The sequence below is a fragment of the Hypomesus transpacificus genome, chromosome 8 (genome assembly GCF_021917145.1).
Source record: "Hypomesus transpacificus isolate Combined female chromosome 8, fHypTra1, whole genome shotgun sequence".
Classification (NCBI taxonomy): Eukaryota; Metazoa; Chordata; class Actinopteri; order Osmeriformes; family Osmeridae; genus Hypomesus; species Hypomesus transpacificus.
Genome location: NC_061067.1, coordinates 10,551,450 through 10,579,001, shown reverse-complemented (window position 1 = coordinate 10,579,001; position 27,552 = coordinate 10,551,450). Strand labels below are relative to the sequence as shown.

General features: G+C 40.7%; 1 long non-coding RNA gene across 2 annotated transcripts; it reads left to right on the top strand.

Annotated features, from left to right (window-relative positions):
• The first annotated feature begins 824 nt into the window (after positions 1-824).
• LOC124470134 lies at positions 825-27,552 on the top strand. Of its 2 annotated transcripts, none has more exons than XR_006956375.1 (3): positions 825-980; positions 25,234-25,313; positions 25,667-27,552. It is a non-coding gene; the product is annotated as an uncharacterized LOC124470134 (long non-coding RNA). The 2 variants fall into 2 exon arrangements; XR_006956374.1 differs by having other exon boundaries at positions 825-1,140.

Sequence of the window (27,552 nt, the reverse complement as noted above, 5' to 3'; positions counted from 1 at the left end):
AAAATTAAAATAATTTAGATATCTTGCTCATGTAATTACTCCAAAAGTTGGTGAGTTCGGCTCCAACGTGGGTGGAATAATTGCATGATTGAGTGGATGGCTGGTGCCTATAAACAATTAAGTGCCTGATTGTACAAAATGGGGTTGTGCTGAAAGAAGTGAGTGACGTAGATATTTAGACAACCTAACGTCACAAGGCTGAGATGGAAGTTCACCAACGTAGAGATAAAGAAGGAACATCCTTTTTATGGAACATCCTCCACAAATGTTACATCTTTAACAGTGACTGTCAGTACAATTTAATCTTGGGTCTCAAGCACGCCGGAGCAATGCAAAGCCAGGTTCAATGACCTCAGAAGGACTTTAGAGGGATAGAGTAAGGAACGTCTAGCACTGTACGCACAGCATATTTCCCGCATTGTATTTCTGTCAATGTGAAACCTTCAGTCATATGGAAAACCTCAAATCATTTGATATATCTTCAACTGATCAGATGGATAAAATGTATCTGCCTGCAAAATTCAAGTCTAACTAAAATAGACTGTGGGCCAAGTCCGTTTTTCTCCTTTAGTTTTCGATTTGATAGATCTCCTTCAGGGAACTGGTTAATTTTTTATAACTGTATAAATAAATTGTTGTTGAGCACATAACCGCTTGTTTCCAACGTCAATTGTTGCACATTAAAAAGATAACGTAGATATAATATCGCAAGTTAACAACAAAATGTTAACCGGAGTAAGAACCAATCAAAGCTCGTGTTGTTACCTTGTCAACCTGAGTTGACCAATCACGTCATTGTTTGAGTCGGTGCCCGAAGACCCGGATGTGGCTAGGAGTCGGAAATCGCTTTGGCTCTAAACTCAGCTCTTCTGCCAGACTTTTCCGTCTCCGAAAGGATGTAACTTCTCCGTTGTTCTGGCTACAGTGTATGGCTGGAATCGTACCTCTCTGAAGAAGTGTATTGTGACCTGTCCATCCAGGTAAAACGCTGCCATGAACCTCATTCATCACTTCATGAGTGTTCATGAAAAAGTAGGCATCATCCAGTCTTCGTGCAGATTCCTGTGTATACACGTATTTCTTGTGTCCCAGTTCAACTTCTGATCCAAAAGGTTTTGGACCGGTCCTCTTTCTTCTAATGTAAGTGTCAATATGGGCGTGAGGTGGTTGAAGAGATCTTTTCCTTGTTCTCTGCAGAGATACTGTCTCAGAAGTAGACACAACACACGTAATTGGCCTCTGAATTATAATACCATTTGTGTTATGTGTTGTTCCCTTTCCAGATAGTGTTTCTTCACCAAAGTCGTTGTTGTCCCATACAAGAGTTGCTTGAACTTGAACTGTAATGTTTGGTGGGATGTATGTATCACCTCTTTGCAATTGCAGCTCTGCTAGAGCGATGTCATGTTCCAGTACTTGTGAGTTGGAGGAACAGTGCCCTAGACCATTCAGTATTCCTATAAGCTGAGCTGATCCTGTCGTATGTCGTACAGCCATGGCTAAGGAGGAATGCTTTGGCATGAGCCAGCGTCCTCCAGATTCATGATATCTTGACACAATGACACAATCTTCCGATTGTTCTCCACACTAACATTGGCACACAAACCACCAGTTCTAAATTCTGTAGTCATACCTGTTGTCCAAGCCAAGACATTGTATAATTCATTTGGTACAATATTTGAGGCAGTGTCCATCTGAAGGTCTTGCGCTGTGGGTGGCCATGGCAGTTTAGGAGTAGTTTTGCACTTGGCCTCAATAATCTCCCTGAGTGACATGGCTGCATGATAGAGAAGGCTTGAGTCTTTTGTTCCTTGCCCTGCTCCAACATGACTTGGTTCTGTGTCATCTTCTGTGTCATCTTCACTATGGTCTGATAATGAGGATGATGGCTGTGTAGATTTTTCATGGATTACTTCATCAGCAGTTAAATCATCAACATACACTAAATAATTTATTGAACATTTCAGAAATCTAAAAAATGGATGTGACTTTTGAAGTCTGGCTTTTAAGGAAAAGGCTTTGTAAGTTGAAATGTCAACACCTTCTTTTTCCTTAACTATTTTCTTAAAAAGGCCATTTAGCCAGGACAGCCTTAACACCTCACGGTTTCTCAGCAACCTCTTTTCCACCACTGACTTGCAGAAATGGGTGTAGCCTGCCTGATATGGATTGCTTTCTGGATTTCCCTCTTGAGGAATTTTGGCCAGATGTCTTGTATAATGTCTGTAGCAGCTCAAATGATACATGGCCTCTGAAGCTACAAGATCCCTCCCACGTATGTGCATTAGTACACTTTCATCCCTCCGTTCCTCTGCAGCAACAAGTAGCTTACCGGCAGTTAGTGTTTCACACTGAGCAAGTTTTTCTTTTGACCTTTTTCTGCTGTGACTGTTAGTGATGTATTGGTTCTTTCTGCATAATAGGCATCCAACAGGCAAGAGATGGGAAGCTCTTTTTGGGAGGCTTGGGCCATCTGATGCAGAACGCAAAACCCGGACTTTGGATGCAGTGTCATCACTGACTTCCTCTGGCAGTAGTTGGGCTTTATCTACATATGTAGGGGACAGAACAAAGGGGACAAAGCATGTTTATCAAAGGTGGTTACTTTTAATCTAGTAATCTCAATGTTTAGAATGGGAAGAAAACCATTTAATGTCTTTTTTTAACTTTCCTAAAAAACAACAATGACTTTTGTGTTCAATTCATTGTCAACCTGTAATATAATACTGAATCCATGCTTTTTGCCCTTGTTAAATGTCCAGCTTTTCAATAAAAATTTTTAGATACAAAGTGTTCAAAAATATACATCTATTAAAAATCACATTGTGTAATTAAGATTCACTGGTAGTGTGAGGTTTATTTAACAAACATTTTTAAACCAACTACAATACACGTATAACAGTTACATGAAGCACCAATACAAAATGATCTTAATAGAGAATTGGTAGAATTTGTTTTTTTTATACATACCTTCAGTATCTTAAGCTGCCTTTTCTCTCCTACATGCTCTTGCAATGTGCTCTTTATTAGTGAAGAGCATGTAGCACTCCCTATGGAAGCCCACATTAACTGGCACATCTTGGTCTCGCCACGTCTCCGTCAAAGTAAATTCCGCTATTGCTTTTTCAGCAATCAAACTCTCAGCTGTGTTGAGATTAACCCATTTCTGGGCACACTGAACAAATGATGCCCAACTTGCTTGTGAGAATAGGGATATTTGGCTTTTTGTCTTCGAAGCAACATGTATACAGCACTTCATTGTTAATGTTAATTATGTCAAATAAGTTGCCGGCTGTCATCGCGTCTCGCTTTGATGTTTTGCTGTCTATGTAACATTAGATAACCCACAGGTGATCAACGGAGGTCTGACGGTAAGTGCTCAATGTATGTTATAGCTCATGTCATGTAACGTTAGACAAAAAGTATTTAAAAAAACTATTTTTAATATCAGGATTTCGTTCTAATCAGGGCGACGTGACAGGTTGTCAAGGAGACGGGGAATTTGTTTACGTTTTCTGAGGCGACGTTTTAGTAGTCCTACAAATTTGGCCTTCTAAAAATATCTTCATCAAATGTGCACATATCCACGTTGGAAACAATCGGTAAACTACTTATACAAATTTTTCCATGCCATCTGTAAACAAATTACTTAGTTCCCTGACAGGGATCAATGAAATTAACAATTTCAGGGTCCGGCCCACGGCCTAAAATGGCATATTGGGATGTAGGATTATTAGGGTGTGCCTGCCTTCGGCGAGCACAAACCATTGTTATCTCACATATATATTCTTATTATTTGTGAGAACAAATTCAGATCGTTCAGGAGATGATGGCTATGACTTCTGGTATTTCTCACTTTTATACTTTTTAAATAATTAAGGTTTTTGTGCAAATTATTGTCCCATTAAAAGTAATGGTAAATCCTTTCAAATCATTAAAAAGCTTCCTCCTCTTTCAAACTTAACTGCTTCAGCATACTTTCAGCTAGAGACACCATTCAAACTTTAAAATGTTCACAAGACATTCAGCTATTCCCAAATGATTCAGCTTTTTCAAATATTCAGCCAATGTTGAATTGTGACAGTTTGAAATACATGAAAAATGTAGCTCCTTCTTGATTTTTATGATTGAGCAGCCAGCACTCTGCTGGCTGCTCTTTTTCTGATATTCAACTAAATTGTCAAACAAATTCCTCTGACGTTCATATAGTTTAACTTACAGAAACAAGTTTTACCTTAAATTGTAGGAAAACTTGTCCTCTTGCAGCCAATTTAACTACTAAAGAGCTCACATTTATAGATTTTCAGTTTTGAGCCTTGAAGCGAGAGCAGCCTTTCAAATTCTCTCACTAACCTCAATGGAGAGGTGGGTAAAATTCGTCAGACAATTTCGAAAGTAGACGTGTTTTTAAACTGCCGGTAGAGTCGTATTTCTGACCGCACAGACATATAAAGGACATCTCTGGTTTCGGCAGAGTCTTGGGTCTCGGAAAATATCCTCATTTTTGGGATTGGACGTATAGTTTTGCGCCTACGTTAACTTGTTAGAGGTGTGGATTCCAGCTAAATGTGTTTTTTCTCTCTGCCCAGCTCGTTAGCGATCACAGCTGCGCCATCACCGTGGCAACCAAACAGACGCGCACCATGAAAGCAGAATTGGGTGACGTTTTGGAGACTGCCAAAAGAGTTGTACTTCTGACCGCACAGACACAAACATGATATCAATGGTTTCGGCAGAGTCTTGGGTCTCGGAAAATATCCTTATTTTTGGGATTGGATGTACAGTTTTGCGTCTGGGTTAACTTGTTTGAGGTGTGGATTCTAGCTACATTTCTCATAATCAAGCTAGCGCGATGGCTCTCCATAACTAAAAACGGTTCGACTTTTTTTCCACAATCGACCAAACAAGATATGTACTGTACATTGAGCTTAAAGTGTACATAATCTAGCTAGATCGTTTTTATTTTAGCAGGTTTTACAGAAATCTGCAAAAATCGAGGCTCACTGTCATAGCTGACCGTCACGAACAGCCAAACCAGGCCTTGGGTAAGTGTTTGGTGCACTGCTGGCGTTAATCCTACGAACAAACGCTAAGTAACTGGAAAACTTTTACTGTTATTTGATGATATTGAACACATATGTAAAGTAACTTGTCTTTACTCTAAATATCTTCTCCGTTTTCAATTTGAAGTTGTACATCTAGCTTATGTAGGAAATCTTCCATTGCATCCTCTCTAGCTTCACGCCTTCGGTTATTATTCAAGCCTACGGTGTTAATACATACCACTTTGACACACTTGCAAGAAATGATCCGCTGAATAGATATATCATGATCTTGTTATTTACGTATAAAAAAACTCACCAGGGACAACGACAACATCGGCAACCCTGCACTATGAATTATTATTTTGATGTAATCTTAAAGTGTCTGAACAGGACTGTGTGTGCAGTTACGCAAGATTAGTTTCTCCTCCGTCTTCAACCTGAAACCTAGATTCTAGGTTAGAAATGTTGCCAGTCTGTTGCCAATGACCAACGGTTGCTACCTTTTTCCAGCAAGTTCAAGTCATTCCAGTGTTGTCCTTTAACCTTCAAATTCGTTCAACCCAGACTTCAGGAACTGGAGCCGAGTGCACCAGCTGGGCGTACGCCTGGACGTACGCTACGTCCGACGTAGAATTGAAAGTTACGACTAACTTAAAGTTATGACTAGTGCACCAGTTAGACTTAAGCAAGCCCTCGCCCCTCGGCTTGAAGCAACGGCCCCGGTGGATGTAGGTGGTATTGCATGTACGGTTAGGTTTCCGACTCTTCCGGTCGTTTTTATTCTATTAACTCGATTCAACATTTACAAAACTATCTCCCCCAATAATTTTTGTTTGATTCTCGAACCTGGCTCATACTACTAGCTCTTTCATAGAATAATTTTTCCCGATTTTTGCTAAGTTTGAAACCAATCCGAAATGGGTAAACTAGCAACCCATTTATTTGCTTTGTCAATGAAAGTTGCCTGCAAATGTGCTGGCGGATACTAACAGAGCACGAGCACGAGCACAAAAGTTCACATTGGCTGATAGCCGATTTACATGAGCTCTCGGAGCTAGGGAAAAAAAGAGCCACTGTTTAAAGTTAGACAGGAAGACACGGAAGTGGAAAGATGGCCGCGTCCAGTCTCGCGATCTCGCTTGCCTCCCTGCGCCACTGAGCACTTTTTATAGAAATGAATGGGGACGCCATCTTGGAAGACAAAAGTAACTTACTCTAGTTATATTAACTCTATGGACTTAAGCCCTTTATGTGCTGCACCTGGGTGTACATTTTACGCCTAGTGGGGAGCAGGCGTAAGTTGGTAAATCGGACCAATATCCTATCCATGGTAGCCTAATTAGGGCTAACACTATTTTGATCGCACATGCAGCGCGTCTTGTTAATAGGCAACATGGAAAGGGCATTAAGGCGAGAAAGTTGTCCGTGGGAGCAGAAATCCACTGTTAATTTTGTTGTTGATCGATTTCCAGCTGATTGTTTCTGTTTGTTTGTGTTGATATTATTATACATTTCCCCGTGAACACGCTTCTATTCTCAGTATACAAACTATATGTTTTCTAATTTCTCTATCAGTAAAATGTATTTTCCTTTTCTTTTGTTTTTCTTTATCCATCGCTTGTTTTGAAGAGAGATAGGCTAGCTATAAAGTGCGCTTCGGATAGGCTCAGAGAATGTCTAATAAGCCCGTGGACTGGCTCTGATAGGCTCTTAAATGTGTTGCTTGGCAACGATCTACGCTTTCGCATTTTCACCAAGACGCGCATCTTAAGACCAGACGTAGCTTCGACCTTGGTCTTTCAAGCTTGGTGCACTTGGTGTAAATTCAAATCACAAAGTCGGACGTAGCTAAGACCGACGTAAGAGTTAAAGGAGACATGTAATGCTGTTTTTGGATGCTTTTATATAGGCCTTAGTGGTCCCCTAATACTGTATCTGAAGTCTCTTTCCCGAAATTCAGCCATGGTGCAGAATTATAGCCACTACGAGTAGTCCCACAATGAGCTTTCCTCAGAACGCGCTGTTTTGGTGTCTGTAGCTTTAAATGCTAATGAGGAGGAGAGGGGCGGCAACATGCGCTAATGTTTACAACGGATGTATCGCAATGGCTCGTAGCCCCCGTTGCTGTAAGATGCCTCAAATTGAGTCATTCTCATCTAATCACCCTGGTTTGCAGAGGTGCACACTCATAGTCATTTCAATGAAGAGAAAGGCGGATATCGCGCGCCATAACAGCAGAACGGTTATCCAAATAACAAAGAAGTGCACAACAGTGGCGTTACAGCGTTTGTATTCACACACATAGCCTACTTGATGCCATCTATCTTTACATAAGCAACAGTAACTCAGCTGTTAGCTGCAGAGCTAATGTTACAGCCACATTCTAAGGGTAGCAAGCTAGGTAACCATATACAGTAAAGCAACAAAATGATATAGTGTTAGTTAGCTTACTTGTCCAAGGTTTGTAGCTTGACCAAGTAGAGTTAGTAATGATCCAGAATTTTATTTCAGCAAGGCCAGTTTGTATTGGCTCAAGTTAAGGAAACAGTAGAGGCTGAAATGTTTGGCGCAGACATACAAAACTTTGTGTGAAGTTGTGTCGGCGCAATTCCAGCGAAAATCAAATTAAGATACTGGTTGCGCAGAAGCTTGGATGAAGGAACTAAAAAAATACTTTTGTTTTGATTTGCACATCCAAGCAATGAGCAACTGTTATGCTTCGTTTGTTTGCTCGCCATGATGTCTCTCCAGGAAAAACCGATATCGCACTCGCCCTTGCACGGTGGCAGCTCAGTTTCTCATGGGCGGGCCAAATGATCTGAGCGGGCAAAGCAGAGAGAGGGGAGGTAACCTTTCTCGTATCTACGTCACTTGGAGGAGATTTTCAAACAGAGCGTTTGAGCCTTCATTTTGTCAAAGGCGGAGAAGAACACGCAGGGCTTGGTTTACACTTATCGAAAATTCTAGCCATTGGGGGACCAAAGGCAGGCTAGGGGAACTCATATTAATGTTAAATAACCTCATAAAATAAAGTTTTCATGACATGTCTCCTTTAAGACCAATCTTTTTACGCCCAGCTGGTGCACTCGGCTCCAGGTTTTCTGCTCAATTTTCACATTTTCCTGCAGCTCATCTTTCTGAAATGTTCCCCTTTTTGTTTTGCATTTTTCTTCTTCTTTTCTTCTGTTTTCTGCCTTCATTTTGCTCCAGATCCTTTCAAAAAGACCTTTCACAGCAGTACCTTCCAACTGCCAGTACTTTTGCATTTTTCTTAACTTTTCTGTACTTTTCTGCCTTCATCTTGCTGCAGGTCCTTTATTACATACATTTCAGGCCTTTTGAAACTCCAGCAAATAATCTTTATAATAATAATTATATATTATATTATACATAGTTTGTATGCATTGTTCCTCTTCTTTCAGATTTTTTTCACTTTTTGTTTTGCATTTTTTTTTTTTTTGTTTGTAGTTTTAAGTCTTCGTCCAGCTCCAGCCCCTATTTAAAATACCTTTCGGGCGCTTTGAAGCTTCAGCTTATAACTTTCTACAAAATGTTCAGCTTTTTTAGCATGGTCAGCTATCCCCATTCAGGATTTCAGCATTCTCACTGCTGTTTCGCAGGAACAGCCTTTTCTAGTTATTGTTTCTTTTCGCCCCCCTAAGGCTCAGTCAATATTTGGACTACACTGACAACGGCTGTGTCAAAATGTTCGTCTTGGTCTCGATTGCGTTGCTTGTATTGGGATGCACGTTTTGTTGCACAGTTTAGGAGGTTACAACGTTTTTGTGGTAACAGAGTGCCTGTAGTCGACAAAGGGTAATGTGTGCTAGCTACGTCACCACGTCAACACACGTCAGCAACGACGCATGGATACAACGTGATAGAGACGTTCTAGCACGCAAATTGGAGCTTGGGTTACGAGTGAAAAATACCACCCCAAAAAGTCCCAACCATTTGGCTTTGTTGAGAAAGCGATTTCGAGTGGAACTGCAATCTCGGATTTTTGATTTAGGTCGTTAAAGTCTTTGTAAATAGAGCGAGTGCGGGTCGCCCGTGAGACCGCCTAGTCTTTTAGGCGGCAGCCATGCCAGAGAGCGTCATATAATAGTAGTATTTTCGTAGCTAATTTTGTAGTTTAATTTTACAATAAAAAACAGAAAGAGGGAAATTTTATGACGATATGACTATTGTGAAAACATCCAGGTGGTGAGATTTTAATGTAGGTTGCTGTAAAAACTTTGATTTGTTTGCTACGTGAGAGCCCTGTCGGCCTCCATTGACGATTGCGGCAACAACAACAGTGTTGTCGATCTGCGTCTGATGATTCTTTGTTTAATTTCGTACCAGGGTCAATTCTACATCGAAATGGAGAGCAGTGTTTTTAAGATTTGGCTATTGTGAAGACAGCCAGCGGGTCAGCATATTTTTGTTATTTGTGTAAAACTTGGAATTTGAGTGAGACTGCGTCTTCTTTTGACGTTACAGACTCGGCTCGCCCTCTGGCAGTGTGTAGCAGTAGGCTACAGTCCGTTTGGACCCCTTCACATTTGCGATCAAAATATTAGTGCATGACTGGTCTACTAGTCCAGCGATCTTTCCATTGCTTCACAATCAAATCCGTTCCACTTTATCAGTAGGGAGAATACTCATAGCAATAGAATTCCACTCCACGTTTTCTAAAAAAAACAGCATCATGCACGCAGATTCAACTCCCATATTCTTGGATCGACGCATCGCGCTTGTAGCTAGCACTTCAGACATGACGGTTCCACAGACGAGATGGACATAAGGAGGGTTTTTTCGACGAAGAGGAAAGTAAGTCAAAGTTGCCCAGTTTTCCCTTCAGTGGCCAAAGCACCCTTATGAGACATTCTCTGACTATAATAGCGTTAGTTAAGTCACAAAGATCCTTCTGCAAACATTATGATTATGGCTAGCTAGATAAGCAAGCTTTTTACCTACATCTAGCACTAGGCTATACCATACTTTATTTACCCATTACAAGTGGAACAGCATTTGTTGATTTCTTAATCTGGGTCTGAAATATGTTGTGCTTTTGGCCGTGTTCAGATTTAGGCGTCTGTTTCAGGCAGAAATAGATGACAAGGATGTTTTTTCCAAGTAGCTACGAAAGAAATTGCGGGTGTTTTTTTTATTGCCATTAAAACCGTGAGCTAATCTTCTGGAGTTAATCTTAGCTAACATGCCAGTTTCTCTAGTTTGTGTAACATTGTCTTCCAATTTAAATAAGGTTGCTCAACTTGTAATGTTGGAAATTCGCAGAATTGTATTGCAACATGTTAGTCTGTAACATGAAGGCAAAACTGATTCAACCATTAAAACCATATATCCTCTGAAAGCTTATACCATCAGGATGTTATCTAATGAGACAAGAGACACGTCCATCTCTCCATATTAGGATGCTGTCCATGCATAATAAATTCGGTATTGGTAAATGGAGTAGGCTATATGGCTGATACCTTTTTGGGCTGTGCCATTTAGGGAAACTGATTCAACCACCTAAACCATGTATTTTCTGAAAGCTTACATCAAGTTTACAGGATGTGATCTGTGGAAAAGACTACAGGTTTGAACACAAATTTGATCATTTCTGAACTGTCCAGTCATGCTTTAGGGAGATGCTTTTTTAATGTTGCCTACATCATTATTAGGCTACTAAACCTATACCAATTCTGAACTTTATATGCTGATAACATGATGTACATCTCAGAAATCTTCATATGAAAAATCTACATTAAGCTTATTATTATCAATATGAAAGAATGCTCAATGCATGTCTCCTGATATAGGTGGTAAAGATTGAGAGTGAGTCAGAGGCAGGGGCAGCATGCAGGGGCAGTGGAGACAGCTCTGTTGCTGAGGTGAGTGCTGAAAGGTGAAACGTAGTTGAAGATGTCCCATTGCTTATTGGGAAGTTTAGTTTTCAAAATATTTTAATGTCCAGCCCCTCAGTATATGTATAACAACTATGGTAAATAGTTGGTGAATGCACCAGAATGCGGGAAATTGCATCTACATCTCAAAACATTCTAGGGGAGAAACCCCCAGACCCCCCGCATAATGTGTGTGTCCCCACTCTCAAAATGCTGCTGACGCCTATGGCTACAGTTCTGTCTTCAATGCCACAGCTATGGCTAAACTTTATTATGTCTTATTACACGGCTGTTCTTTAATGCTGTAGAATGCTCCATTCACTTGAATGGGGCTTCCCAACGTTCTGCGGTGAACTATTTTCTCATATTTGACCGTTGCTATGCACATTTGACCGCTGTCAAGGGAAGTGGCCTTTTTGCCTCGGATTCACGTCTTTCGTAGCACTCCGCAAGTAGTCCGGTAACTTTTCAACCCCAGCGTACTCTGTTGCTTAGCGACGTCAGCTGATTTGAAGCCTAAAGAATGTTTTATAGTCTATGAAGTTCAACGTCTTTGGTGAACTATTTCTCTGCTGATCAACAATACGAATGGTAACAAATACATTGTAAAAAGACACACTGTGTTAAGTTATTTTTGTTGGCAAGTAGCCATGTAATAAGCGGGATAATGCATAGAACGCCGGTCATTATTGGGAAAATAAGCCGCTTCAGGGCTTCTGCTGTTCGTCCTGTCGGGGCTTATTTTCCCGATAATGACCGGCGTTCTATACATTATCCCTTACAAAAGAAACATTCTCATTTCCGGCGCTTTCAAACAATCAGTGAAGTGTGGATAGCAACGGCAACTAGCTTGCCTCTAGCAAACTGCTTTTGAATTAGCCATGTCCCCTTAAATTAATATCGAACGTATTTACGTTTTGGGGGGGTTATTTTCAGTTACAAGACGGTACTATTTGAATCGCAATTCCATCTGAAATACTGCCAGTGACAACGTTGTTACAGTAGCTTGTTTCAAAGGGGGTTCCTTGTTTCAAAGGGGGTTCTAATGAATTATGCAATATGAGTAGGCTAAATGCTTTAAATTATAACTAGAAGGGAAAACGGACCCACCTGCAACCGACGCAAGAAAGCACACCCTACAATTTCTCCAGAAATTGTACCCTCTCTAGTTACTCAATGTCATGTTTTGTAGGCACTATGATCTCAGAGTTCTGTCAGCAGAGACAGTGTGGCACTGGGGAGCCTCCATCACATGGCATCAAAATGTCATCTGACACATTTAGATAATTTAATTTTAAGATTGTGTTATTGTGTTAATAATATCATTATTCACCTACTTGGTAAGTGAATGCCCATTGAAATTGTCAGTAATAACTTTAATGCTTTTCTGATGATGACTTCAATGAGCATTCACTTACCAAGTGGAAACAACATTTCAACCAAATGGTCCCAACCTGTGCTGTGGGTGCAGTTCCCTTGTTTTGCTCATTTAGCTCTCAATGACATTGCCTACTGCCCTGCATTGACTTCTTTATCATTTCAATGTGACATTAATTACGCATGGCAATACTGTGACAAAAAACATTCCACAATTGATGATTGTCTATTAGTGCTCAGGAATTGGAAAGGCATTTTCATTCTCCCAAATATTGTTGTCAAACTCGAGACATCGACAGCATTGGTTACATATTGTCTTAAAGGGGGACTATGTACAGTATGGCGTGATGAGCCAGGTCTTTAATAGATAATTATTGTCTCCTTACAACTACCTGTCCAGCGCTTCGCGCTGGTTCGTTACCCATTTTGTAAAAGAATCAAATGCTGAGCCATGGTAATTGCGTACAGTAAGCATGAGTGACGCCACCTCTAACGTCAAGAAGAACATCTGTGCATTACAAACCATTGCGATTTAAACATTTAGATAGCATTTTTCTCAATACATTAATGTGCCCTGTTGATTTACATTCTATTGGATTTGTGGGTTTTGCATAAAAAAAGTCTGATGAATAGGCCATTTGGGATGAGGAGCAGCATGGCGCCTCAACACATCCTCTCGACACACCCATAGCTTGCTACTCCTCCTACAAATTTTGCATAGCATCTCCGGCTTGCATGATATTCAATTGATATTCAAAGTGGTTTGCCCCTGTGACCCGGAAGTGGTGGGTGGATCCCTTATTTACCAATGGAGATTCTGGGTTGGGGGGCCTACCTTTGAACATGTGTGGCACAATCAATGACTGGAAAATGGCTGGAAAACATTTGTGAACCTGTTTGGGAACTTGAACAAACTAAGTTGGACGCAGCGAATGCCAGCTAGCAACTGCTTCCATGACTGAGATAAGAAGCTGGGCCCTGAAGCTTACTGCAGCTGCGTTAGGGTAATGTCACTCATCCATTTCTCAGTATAATTAAGCAAGCCATGAGTGTTCTTAGTTGCTTGCCACACTGTGTGGTTACATCAAAGAGATCTTAATGCCCCTCTTGATGACAAAGCCTTCCCAATGTACTTGGCTTGCTATCTCTCGGCCCAGTGTATCAAGACAGTATGTGTACACTCAGGGCCTCATGTTACGCTTCCAAGCTAACGCTTTTGCGCCCATTTTAGGCGTATTTATTTCGTAACGTGCGCGTAAAAGTATGGCGAGGTATGTACAAACATGCCACACTGAGGTAAAAGCGCAGACTGCCTGTCGCGGGAACTGAAAATGGCAAATTGCGCTTTCACGTGTCATGCACATGCATTCACAGGAGGGTGAAGGGGAAAGTGGGAGTTTCCCTTAAAGAGATTGGAGGGGATACCGTAAAGTCCGCCTAATTATGTATTCCCCGGTATGTACAAAAAATGCCCGTGAAAGCACGCCTCTATTTTGCGGTGAAAATTGCACCTCTTAAAAGCAGGTGTAAACCAGGATTCAGGTTTCCTCGCATATGCCTCCTGGTGAAATGGCAGTAGTAATCGGAGCAAGAAGAAGACATAGGCCACAGAGACGAGCTGAAAGGATTTTTCCGCAAGGATCACACTTTTTCAGTTGAGTGAACACAAAATCATTATGCGTTACAGATTAAGCAGCCATGCAATATTACAGTTACTGGAATTGGTAATTTAGGTCCAGATGGCATTTTTTTGCGTCAGTGTGAACAAGCACATCAATTTTGTTTTCACAAAATCTTTGTTTTAGCTGTTTTGACTTTGGTGGATGATCCATGATAGAAAGTGAGAAGGAGGCCCATTCAATTGCACGTTTAAATGCTCTTGATTTACAGTATAGTGGGCGGAGAAAAGCGCTGATTACCCGATGAACTGCAGGTTTGGTAAATACAACGTAAACTGAAGTATTTCAGGGCGCTTTCTGCGGCTTGGCCATGGCGCTGATAACGCTACGTTTGCAAATGTACGTACATGAGGGCCTCAATGCCTAGGGAGATGTGCACAAATCATACACCAAATGAATGCAGTATCCGTACGAATGCAGGTGTGGCAGTCATCCTGCATATGTGTACACACGTACCTTTTTATCGTGAAGTATATAGCCTTTAGTTGGCACGGAAGATATTGAATGCCCATTTGATAGCTGCCTTAGACAAGAGAGGGAGAATTGTTGTGTCATCTGACAGCAATGTTCTTTTTTATATACCTGTTTTTGATCTCAGCTTGAAAACCCCTATGTGTAATGTTCCAAAAATGTTTCAACATTATCCAAAAAGAGTAGCTAAATATGAGGAGAGCGGTCTTATCTGGGTAAGTTTAACTTTTTTGACTCCAGTTGTCTATCCTCTGAGGACAGGTTTCACACAGACAGGAAAAATATAGCCTTTGCTTATACCTAAGGTGGCCAATAATTTTCAGTGGTTTTCCAAGACAAATACGATGCCATGCCAGAATTATTGGATGTATTTAAATTTTGGGTGTAACCAAATCTGAAGCAATTGTCCTGTAGAAAATCCTGGGAGAATCCTGTCCTAAACATACAATTCAGAAAAAAGGGGTATTGAAATATGGCAGAAGTTGTTGTTTGCACTACGGACTAACTCTAAGCAACACAACACAATTTTTCCTGAAACATAAACACTCAACTCAGGGGCTTAGGAGCATCTTGTACCCGTTAACAGCGTCAGAACTCAGTCCATCTAATAAAACAACTAAAGAAGCAGCTGATGGAATCGTTTGGTCCAAAGACGAAATGGTGCAGTGTTACTTCAAATGATCCTGGTCCGAGGAATGTTTTTGTTGGCTTCCAAACTTGGTGTCCATTAACCAAGACCATCTCTGAACATCAAAGACCAAAAGGCCTTTATACCACCACTCTCTGAGATGTTTATCTGTGCCCCAAATCTGGAATCTATACAACAAGGTGGAACAATACAGCCTTCTCTTTATCCCACTGTCCTCTCATACATGCTCACTTCCTGCTCACACGGTCAATATCCACTAGGTCATTACCACTGCAGCCATTAAACCGGTTCTGAGAAAGTGAGGATGCCAGCTTAGTAGTACGGACAAAACTTTAAAGCTTCACTTCCATAAACGCTTCGAGAGAAGAGAAAAGAAAAGTCCTAGTGTTTTGGCTCCAACTATGTTTCCAGATGTGCCCGGTGTCATAGGTCAAAGATAAAAGTACCAGGATGTGGTGCACCCCTAACTAGTAACCAGTTTCCAGTGTGTGCATTCCTCTCCAGAGGGGCGCGGCGAACCCAAGTGCCTGGCTTTTTCTTTTCCTCTGCCTCTCCCAGCAAGCGGCCTCATTTTGTGGTGGTGAATTATGACAGCACAACTTCATACATTGGTCCTTCGACAATGTTTACCAATGGCTTGTGGTGAAATGTTAAGACTGTTAAACCATAGTGTGTGGAAAAAAACAAGTGTGTGTGTCATAGGGGTGTCACAATACCAAAAATTCAGTAGTCGGTGCCGATACCAGTAAAATAACAAGATTCTCGATGCCAATTTCAATACCATGGTAAAAAAAGGATTTTCTAAGATTCCATGTACTTGAACTTGAAACATTTACTTATTTATAAAACATATTTTGCAAAACAGCCAAATGTCATAAGACATACAAAACATGTGCAACAGAGCATAGCACAACCTAATACAGTGCAATTAAGCCATTCAGCTAACAAGATGAACATGACTTTACCTTCTAACCAAGGTAGGCTATAGGCTAACGTTAAAACTACAGCATAGCTAACCTAAACTAAGTACATAAAATAAGCCATTGTAACACTAGTGCCCACCATCTCAAACATCCTGTACAGTAACGTGTATGACAGATTAAAAAACAGAAAAAGTGCATTCTTTGGATGTATTCAGAGTATTCGGATGCCGCGACCACAACGAACATTGATTTATTTTGTATGATGCCAGATGTTAGCATCGGTGCTGCTCTTCTGGAATGGCTCACCTTCAATTTTTCAAACAAATCCGGATGACGATCTTTCAGTTGCTTAGCTAAATTGGAAGTATTACCTCCCTTGATCTGAAGAACAAGGTAGCATCTTCTGCATAGTGGCTTCTGCGGATTAATTATAACGCCACGGTCATCTGCCTCAAACGCAAAGTAGGCTATTTCCAAACACAACTTATGTGCCTTTGTTGTAAACAAGTCGAGGTGGGGCGATTGCTGCGGCTGCAGTTGCCATCTTGGTTTTCTGAATGTAAACGTCGACTGGAACACTCTTGAATACTGCCCCCATCAGTTCCAGAAGAGGCGCAGCACCGATGCTAACATCTGGCATCGGCGCTTACGGTGCTTCAAAAAAATGGGCATCGTCGGTGTTTTGTTATTTTAGCATCGAAAGGTATCGTAAGTATCGGTTCTCGTGACATCCCTAGTGTGTGAGGGGGGTGGTGTTTTGGAGGTTGGGGTTCTGACTGTGGGGTCTTGAGGTTTGCACGATGACCCTCCCCACAGGGAGCCAAAAGTGGCCTTAAAATCTTCCACATCTCTTCAGAGCCCTATACCCTCTGCTTTCATTACCTCTATTAGCTAGCCCAGTCTTTGATTAGAAATCAAAAAAGGAAAGTGGGACACTGACCTGCAGGACTGGAGAATAAGTGGCAAGTGGTTTTATGATTGACTGCTAACTCTGACTCAGGACAGGGCTGTCTACCCCCTGCCTGGTGCAGAGCAGCAACAGAGACATCTCAAGTTCTGTGTGAGGAGAGGAGTCTATTACGAATATTACGTTGATTCGAAGGTCTCTTCCTCAAAATCTGGCCTAATTTAACCCCCCAAAAATGGCTAATACGATTATTTGAAGTGTGTCAGAAGGCTTAATAAGTGTGGAAATTGGCTTGTCATTTAAGACCTTTGAGTGGTGGTAAATTGTGTGATTACAGGCACAAAGCCTCGGCCTCACTCATTGTTTCTTTACATCCTGTAATCTGCTAAATGAAAAATGGCTCGGGCGTGTTCATTAGAATTCTAAAAAGTAGAGAAAATTGATATGACAGAGACAACTTTATTGCGGTATTATGATCGTAATGAGCTTTAAAGGATGTGCAAAGATTACATGTCCCAGGAGATAGCCCTCTTTCATTCTTTCTATGTGTCAGGGTTTCCCTCCCAAAAATTGTCCCTCCTTTCCTCCCTCGACCGGGAACTAGCTAACAGTAAGGAAATGGTGGTTCAACCAACCAAATGTAATTGTAAGATATAAATAGTATAAGAGAACAATGTATGCGTAGTTATCTTTTACCATTGTTTTTAAAACTGAATGCATGAGTTGCACGAGTATGAAGTAAGTAGGCCGGTATTTACTGGTTAGTGTGCGTGCTGATAGGAGCCAGAGAGACCACTAGATGGAGGTAGATCCCACAGAAGAGCATTCTTGAATATTTTATAGAGCCTGACAACAACACTGGTGGAGCACCACAGGACCTGTACAACATGACCCACAGAGCACCATGGTCACACCGAACATGTTGTACTAAATGCATAGATTATTAGTCAGCAACTAATATCCTGTACTGCACATATAGTTAAACAATATCTTCTGAACCTATTTTTTAAATACTGAAACTACATATTTTGGGGTTTTGTAAACCAAACTAGATATTCTTAGTTGACATATGACAGCATACATACATATCTCTTATTAATAAATAAATACATTCATCCCACATTCATGTTGAGGTTGGATCAGAGGCGTAGCCACGGGTAGGCCTGGGTAGGCACAGGCCTACCCAATTTGTTTTAAGGCCTACCCAAAGACAAAAATATCCCAGAAAATTATGCACCGGGTGCACATCGCAAGGTAAATATGTAAAAAAACTGAATAAATATGCCTATCCATATTTTTCTAGGCCTACTGAAAATGATTATTCTGGCTACGCCCCTGGGTTGGATGAACTAATGTTTGAGTTGTACTGCATGATATGTCTGTATGTGAATTATAGCCAGTAGTAATGAAGAACAGATTAACAAAATCCATGAAGAAAATAAAATGTTGCACACCAAAAAGTGTATAGCTACAAATGTTAAGAACAAATGTGATAAACAAAGAAAAGTAATCAAAAAAATTATGAAATGGCTTGATTGGCCTCAATGTGGAATATGATAATACTGTAGGCCACCTTGTACCACTCTAATGGAGAGAAAATTATACAGCTGATTCACGGATTGTGGAAGTGACATGCCATTCTTTTCTTCTCTGCCTTGACTCAAAATGCTACGCTTTGGTGTTAATGGTGGCTAAAAGCACACATTTTAGAAAGATTATTGTAGTTGGAGAATATTACATGTGCAGTTTAACATTCATTCAAACCCTTTCTTCCATTACACCCACCCACCCACCCCCACACCTCCTCCCTCCCTACCACATAGACAATGAGAAATACTGCATAAGCGTTAAATCTCTATACATTGTAATTTCTTATCAGTACACAATTTTACGAACTAAAGGAGAATCAATTTTCCCATTTGACTATGCTTTCCCATTGCCAGTAGTTTTCCTTTTTAACATGATACAGTATAATGTAGAAGTTTAACAAGGGAAAATGAAAAATATGATCTCCAATGGACTGAAAATGAAATGCATGTCAACAGATGTTTGGTGTTTTGAAAGAAAGCTAAGTCTCAAACATTTCTATTGATAGAGATCTCAAGCTAATTGAATCATTTAGCATCTATTCATAGTGACAGGTAATTTACTTAAGCATCAGACTAGGCAGAATATTGGTCATATAAAATAATGCTTTGTTTCAGTGGCTTCCATTTCCCCATTATGAATATTCATAATATTCATAGTTAACTCTGTTTTTAAAGACACTAAACAAGCCCTAAATATGTCAGGTTGTTTCTCTTCCCCTAACAAGATCAATCCTAGTCGTGGGTGTCAGAACGACTTTTTAAACAGAAAGAGAACAAGTGTAATCCCTAATATTCCGTTCCCCACAAAACAGGTCCAGCATGTTATGGTGTTTTTTTCAGTTCCTTTCAGATGTCTGTACGAGACAAACCAAGTCGCCAGATGTTGGCCCATACGTAACACTCATCGACACACTTTATTAATTAATCTTTGTTGTTGGAAAATCTAATTTGCTTCTACACTCCAATTCTCTTAAAATACTGAAATATTGATGTTCAAATATGTCTCCTGTCCGAGACAGTTTGTCGCGTGAAAGCAAAAGAGCATCGTAGAGATTGGGAACCTCTTTGGGTTTGAGTGGTTGTGTTTTAGTTTTTGTGATATGCCATTACATTGTGTCCCTAACTTGATTTTTGTAAGCAGCTGCCTATCTGGATCTTTAGTTTTGTCCTTCAAGGCCTTCATTTTACATATTACCCAACATCTCTGTGTCTGTCTGAGCTTAGACAGCTGAGCTGATTAAGAAGTTGGCTCTTGAACAATAATTTATTCTGCTCCACCATTTCGTCACATGCAATTGTTTCATTTAAAGTTTTTCCACCCTCTATTTCTCTTGTGGAAGTCACGCTAATTCCAATTCCCTTTTTAGAGAAGCTTTTTAGTCTTGCAAAATATGATGAATCTGATTAGTCATTCAGACTGGCCGCTTCTTTTATGGTTACATTAACTAACACAAAGAGCCCCCCTACAGGTTAAAGTTTAAATGTGGATTAGCAGATAAAGCCTGTCCTGATTAGGTTACTGTGGAGCCCGAAGAAGAAGAGAGTGTGAAAAAACATCACAAACATCTTCACTCTTTCTTTATTCCTTCCTTTATTTCAATCTTCATTTTCTTGTTTCATCCTCTCATACACCCTAGGTGGATATCAATTTTAAAGGAAAAATCTTTGTACAATTATGCAAATGTGGGCTATACACAATACAATATGGAAATGGATGGAAGAAGGAAAAAGGGACTCATTAAGGACAGATGGTGGAAGTACTAAAAACCATTTGTCATGGACAGAGGAAGACATTTAAGACAATGTCAAAACTGATGAGACATCTGATATGTTTTTCACACAAAACACTGTTTGTTGTCGTGATATAGTTCTTGATTATTTCAGTGTGGGTGTTGTTTCACAAAATGAGGTACTTTAGGCAGACTGAGATGTAAAGACACTGCATGCTTGCTTTGAATATATTTTTGTCGCGGTTCAAGGTACATTCTTGTCTTGATTTTTATGTTCATATGGGTCTATGCATCATTTGCTATTACAACCATTACAACAGTCAAAACAACAAGGCCTTTAAGAGCTCTAACAGCTCACTTGGATCATGTTAAAGTACTGCATACAAATACATAGGATTTGTTCTCCGTTATTATCCAACATCAGTGAGACCAATATGAATATAATTTGAAGGCCAGACATTATCAGAGCTAGTGCATGAGTTCTCTGGTGGTGTGGCTTACATTTCAATTTGTGTCTGTTCATCATACAACATGCACAGATGTACATTTCTAGTGGAGTTCAAAGGATGTGTCTATAGAGGTCAGACTTTTCATAAGTTCAAACACCCTTTGAGATGGCATTGCTTCGAAACACATACAAAGCAGTGGGGCTCTCACAATTAATAACTGAAGCTTTTCCTGTGCATGGTATCCTTCCCTTGTGTGTCCTATGTGGATAAGATGGTGGTTTATCACCAAGGCCAGTGCTAACCAAGGGAGGGGAAGAAAAGTATTTGCTTAACGGATTACGTTTGAAAATTGTACCATTCGTAAAACAGACAGTATGTAAACTCAACCTTGCAATAGTCCTGTGGGGGTGTGGGTGATGTAGACTTGCCTTGGCCACCGTTTGTTTAGTCTTGGTCACCCACTGTGGATGGCTAGTTCAACAACACTGTCTGGGTCCCTTTGATGTCCCCTAGGTTTTTGTCAACTATTCCTTGTCATCCATCTCAACGCTCATCTGAGCGTCACATGATGACCTCTGTCACAGACATAAAATGAGGGAAGGAGGGAGAGAAATAATCTAAATGTGATGAATGTTGCCTAAAAAAGTCCAAAGGTATCTAACCTTGTCAGCGGTCTGAGTGGAAAAGTATACGGTTTTACGCAATTTTGTTAAACTTCCATCACACATGTATAAAACCATCACATGCAAAACATTGGTATAAATATATGGAGTGCCATTATCTCTTTACAGTGCACGATGTTCATTATAGCACTGACTCTTAGATTACAAATTGTTAAGAAGAGTCAACTGAATTTCAGCAAAGGACAAAGTTTTATAAACTAAATGGCCATAATAACTTTACCGCAACACGTTTTTGTGTTTGATAATAAAAAAACAAAACTCACCTGGTAGAAGGTGTCAAAAAAGATATTTAAAGTAATCCCCCAATTTTTTCTTTTTTTGAAATGTCTATTATCATATTCATGACAGATTTGTTAGTATTCCACTATCAAAGTAACCAAGCTAGAAATCCAAACATTTTGAACAAAAAGTGTGTCAAAAACACAAAACAGTGCAGAGCAAACAAATGAAGAGGGTGCAAGACTTTCATCTTCAAGGCCTCCTCTTTGTTGTATTCAAGTCACTTTTTGTCAGTTCTCCAGCTATTGTGGTGGGACATGGAGGCTTCTAAAGGGTCTGGATTCTTATTAAATTATTTCTGGGTGAAATAGACACAGGCTGAAAGGAATCATTAAACTTCACCAGTTATAGGAATGCACTCAAGACATTGCCGTCTGCTCCCGAGATGAAAAGTGATGCATTTTCATGCTTCTCCACAACCTTTAATATGCCATGAAAAGATATGACATCAATCCCGGCAAAAACACAAGGGAGAAATGAATGATACCATTGTAGACTCTAAGACATCAATCATGCTCAATACTTTCGAAAAACAATGCAGTTTTGTTTGCGTTTCAGCGGTGACAAACAACACTTCTGACTGGCTTAACATTGTCAATTTCCATTACTCAAAACCTGAAGCAAATCAGAATTAAACTATGGCCCCGTTGCTAGGCAGCTGAGTTCTCTTGACATGGTGGTTAGTTTTTCTTTCATCGCTTGACAAGAGCGAATTGAAAGGAGTCTTGAAAAAGTTGCTTAAGGCGCTCAGGGGAGGGGGATAATTGAAGCTTCTGAATTGTGTGGCGAGTCCTTGTGTGGGGAAACTTTGGGAGCACGTAGAGAGAGTCCATCATGACAAAATTTTTACTCTTGTACACAAACTTGACCCCAGGACTTTCAGGGCGCAGGTTATTCACAGTTGATTTGCGTATTAGCACAATACTTGGTGTGACTTTGGGTGCCAACACAACAGAGGATAAAGAGACAGGTGAGTGTGTAGTGATGAAGAGGACGCCACGTGTACAATGTAACAAGAGTAGAAGTCCTTCACCTCACTTAGGCACAAGGGCTAGAGATCCAAGAGGAAACAGAAAAATATATGACTGAAGTTAAATTGATTAAATCATGCTTGATGGTGCATGCTGCCTGCCATTTAGATTTTATTCTCACACAAGTAACAGCTAATACAAGGTCACCCATTGTTAATTTTTTTGTTAATCTTTCCCTAAATATAGAGGGACCTTGTTAAGTAAACAGTGGAAAAAGAAAGGCTATCCCTTTAATGACCTGCCGAGGAGGCAGTCCTGTGAAAGTACACACCCAGTTTAAGAGGGAAGCAATTACTGCAGGATTAACATTCATGGTTATTTACAGTTGCTTTTGTGCTTGCTCCTACGCTCTGACTTCCACCGTGGAAAAAAAGAGAGCGAAATAGAGAGTGCAAAAAAAAGTACGAGAGAGAGTGCGAGCACAAAAAAGACAGAATAAGGAGTGGGGGCGCAGGAGGGGTTGTGTGTTGGGGGGGGGGGGCGTTGCTGGATTCACAACCGAGGAAGCTGGGGTGGGAGAATTGGGGTGGTAGGGCACAGGGGTGGGGGGCGGGGTGAGGGGGGGGTTGTTTGGACGCGAGAGGTACAGCGAGGTGGCTGGGTCTATTGTGAAGACACCACCACTCTCATTATGCCCTCTCAATCAACACTCCTGCTCACAGGAAGCCCCTGTAAAGCCCATCTGCCATAGCTAATCTACAGGCAGCCCCGTGCCTGCGTCTGGGCCCGCTACCCTCAGCCGCATTATTCCCAGATCCAAGGCTTCGCCAGGGATCAGCCAAAGCCCATTAAAGTAAATAATAGCCAGAAATGACAGGCTTAACGCGGATTGGGGAGGAAGTTGAAGACCAGTTTGAGCCATGAGCTCTGATTAATAGAGGAAAGCATTTGGAAGGAGAGAGAGAGAGATGTGGGACATTGGAGACAAAAAAAAACTCTACTACCAAGAATTCCTCAACCTCTGGGTTGTTAGGGCTAGCGCGCTACCGTCTGAGGCATTATCAAACATTGAGCTTCTTTTTCTTTGATGAAGTGAAAACATTATGGGGGTAGGAGTGATTCACTGTAGTGGGATGGGGGTCCAGTGGAATGGTGAGAGGTGCCTCGAGACCTCAGCTGGAATGTCGTCAAGAGTCAACTTTGATGGGAGAAACCGTCGTTTTGTGGAGGAGTGTGTGGAGGGGGGGAGGGGAGGGTTGGATTCATTGTGAAACATTAAGCATACGTGACTCAATTAAAATAGGAAATTACTCTCACCCAATAAATGCTGTGAAAGGCATGATGCACAAAAAGCCTGTTAGTTTACCAGATAAAGTTGTGGACATTTTACAAAAAAAATTGAGTCAACCCAAGATTCAATAGTAATATCCTCTCAAAAAGAGTGTCAACAACAACACCATCTTAGTCCTCTCAGTCCATGATGTTTCAAAAATTACAGACAGAAACCCATAGTGTCTTTAACCTTGTGATGACAGACAATTCTCACCTCTGGTCCCTGGGGACTAGCCTCACACCATAACACCCAGCTCTATGTTACTAATGGATTCAAGCATCAGAGCACAAACCTCTTTGTCAACATATCTAGTCTATCCTGTCAGGACTTCAGTAAATGGGAAAGCAGTGATAAAGTAATATTAGGTTTTATATAAGATAGAAAATGTGAATAAATATAATAGGTTAAGTATTGTTCAAGTTACAGTAGTGCTGGTTTTCACCATGCATGTTTAACATCTAAAAGAGCTTCCTCCAGTGTATGCTTGATTTAACATGCCCTGTCATTGGGCTGAGAGTCTGCCTGAGATTATGTTCAGCACTTCCACCTCTGCCCAACTACTGTTATAATGGCTTTTACAGTAATACGTTTGTGAAGGAATTAGAATGCGCACAAGAAAGCACTAATCATGCAAGTTTGTAGTGAGTGGTCATTGGTTAACCTGGAAGCATCTGATTGGCTGCTTGCCCTTGCCCTGGCTACTAACCCTGCCTTATGTGTAGACGTGCCAGTTTCAGGTTTGCATGGAAATGTGCATGTGTTCCTTTAAGAGTGTGCGCTATTGATCTATCGGTTACAAGACATTTTCAAAATGCTTTTCAGTGGTCTATAGCAAAAATACATGCTTGTGGTACCTTGGATTCAAAGATGTAATGAAGTATTAAAGATCTTCTGAATGTTTTATTGACAACTCTGTGAAACATAAAACAAAAGATTTTGGCCAGGCCCCAGGAGAACTGCTTGTGCTTGTTTTTTCCCCAGGAGTGTTTAATGGTATCGATTTTTATTGTTCCGTGAACTGTGTGAAACCTTTGACAGATATATTGAACGGATACTATTCTCTGAAACCTGTTGTGAAAACCAACTGATTTAGATGCATGCTCTTAAAAACAAAAAATGTTATGCCTAAGAGAGGATTGTCAAAAGGATTTTAATGAGCTTCCTAACCTCCCTGTTGAATTTTTGCTGTTGGATTTCCCATGTTGCGTATTTTCTTATTTTCCTGTCACCTTTCTTCCAAATCCCCTTCTGCAGCCTTCGCACCAGAAGCCAAGCTGGCTGCAGGGGCTCTGATGGAGTTTAGAGGCACCTTATTCCCCACTGATGCGACAGATGTGAGTACTTTCTTGGCCAGTAGAGGCCTCCCATGTCTTGTATAACTTCCAGAACAGTCTCTTGATTCATGTTGCAGACATGCATGAGCACAGGCCAAAGACATTTATTGGGAGAAGGGATGGGTGGCTTTTGATATATTATGTGTTTTAACACGTTTTTTATGTAAAGCTCTCCATCTTGTCCTGAAACAGCACAGGCAATCTAACTTAAGCCAAAATAGAGACATGAAAGATAAATCTGAAAATGAGCTGGACATGCACATGCAGAAGACCTTTCAATTTTTGAAACACTTGTTGACTCCCTTGGGAACAAACAAGTCACTCACCTGTTCCTCCCTACCTCTTCTCTCTAGTGGATTCTATGGTGTGAGCCACATCATTGCTTTTTGACCATGGACTCTTTCTCTCCTCTCCTCTGTGTCCTGGCTGATCCGTCCTCTTCAGTAAACTGAATACACATCCTTGACCAGGCTTGCCTAAATGAAGCCCATCGCCCTTCATGCGCCACAAAAGTGCTACTGTGTGTCACCCAGGGCTTTCTTCCCAGGAGTCAGCGGGATTTCTATATCCGTCGTCATGGCAACGCAGCGACAAGGGAGAAAAAATTGAAAGCTAACCTCTGGCTTCTGCCGGCTCCCAGGCCACATTGAGAGGACTGCTGAGTTCATTAGAGAACACCAAAAAAATACCCCCTTTTGTTTAACTTTGTCGTTTGTCTATGAAAGCCCTCTCTGAAAAGACCTGACCACAACTTCGCAATGTCATCTGTCAAGTACAGTAATACTTGTTGGGATAACAGAACATACAAGAAACAACACTCCCCTACTCATAATTAAAAATGATGCAAAATGATGTTGTGTCCTTGGGCCAGGCACTTCACTCTACTTGCCTCGGAGGAGTCCCTGTTCTTACTGTAAATTGCTCTGGATAAGAGCATCTAATAAATGTAAATTGAAAATTGGAAGCTTCTACTTTAGTCAGTTTATTCAAAATTCTGGTTACAGAGTGTCTAGCTCATTGCTACAATATAAACGAGAAAAGCACGTCTCTGGACCTGTAAAGCACAAATAGATTTTGGAATTTTTGATTAGATTATATTGCTGAAAGCTAAATTTGTTGAAGGCATACAACAAACACAATACCATCTTCTAAATTTCAATAACAAGAATATTCCTCTGCACACATCTGCCATGCACACCTGATCCCTCTTGAGCAGTGCATGAAGAGAAAATGGAGAGGTGTTCTCTGATGATCCTTCAATGGTAAAGGCCTAGCTACATTAACTTCCCAGATGTCATGGAAGGAAGTAGGCCGCCCCGAGGAACGGAGTGGAATAGTATTAAAGACTTTGGCGTTATTAAAATCAAATCTGGACGGGCTCACATGCCCCCCTCCCTTTAAATGACGATGGCAGTCAGAGACATTCGAGGCTATCGGAGGGAAAGGGAACACCATTTTCTATTCATTTGGCACCATGCCCAGATCTCATTAAAAAAAAAAGAAGAAAAAAAAACTCTTCCTGTGGCAAACTTTGTCCCAGCCAATTAAAAGATGACGCTGGCCCTCCTTCCTCGTTCTTTAAAATGTGAATAGCTCACAACTGCTTGATTACCAAGCAAGAATGGGTTTGTTTTTCACATCAGAGCGTACTGGTTTGCTCATTCAAATACTGTGTGATTTCTCCACTCCAACAATATCAAACAATAAGAATACATAACAGCCTAGCATATGGAACCATATTCACTTTCTGGTCTGTTTACCAATCATGTGCTTCAATGCAATACCAAACATTAAATTAAATTGTTCAGTGGTAGAATTAATATTTGTTGAGATAAATGGCATGTTCTGTATTGTTTCCTTTGCTCCCAGAGAGAATGTGTAAAATGTAATAAAGGGATTCCCGAAGGGTCGACTTTGATCCGAGATTCTCAACACAAGCTGATGACCCTATGGGAAAAGAAGATCTATACACTTCAACATGCACTCCAACCCAGTCTTTACATCTCAATTGTTCTGTTTTGCCAAGAGAGTATGGCATTGGAAACAGCTGCACTATTTTCTATTTCACCCCAAGGCAACATTCTCTTCTTAAAGGAGTGTTGAGCTGTGCCTTATGTGGAAATATCTTCCTGCATTCTTTTCATACAAAAATCTCCCTCTGAAATACACAATGCCAAGGCACAGAAACAGACAGCTGAGTTTGTTATTTCGGTAACACTTTAGAATAATGGTCCGTTGT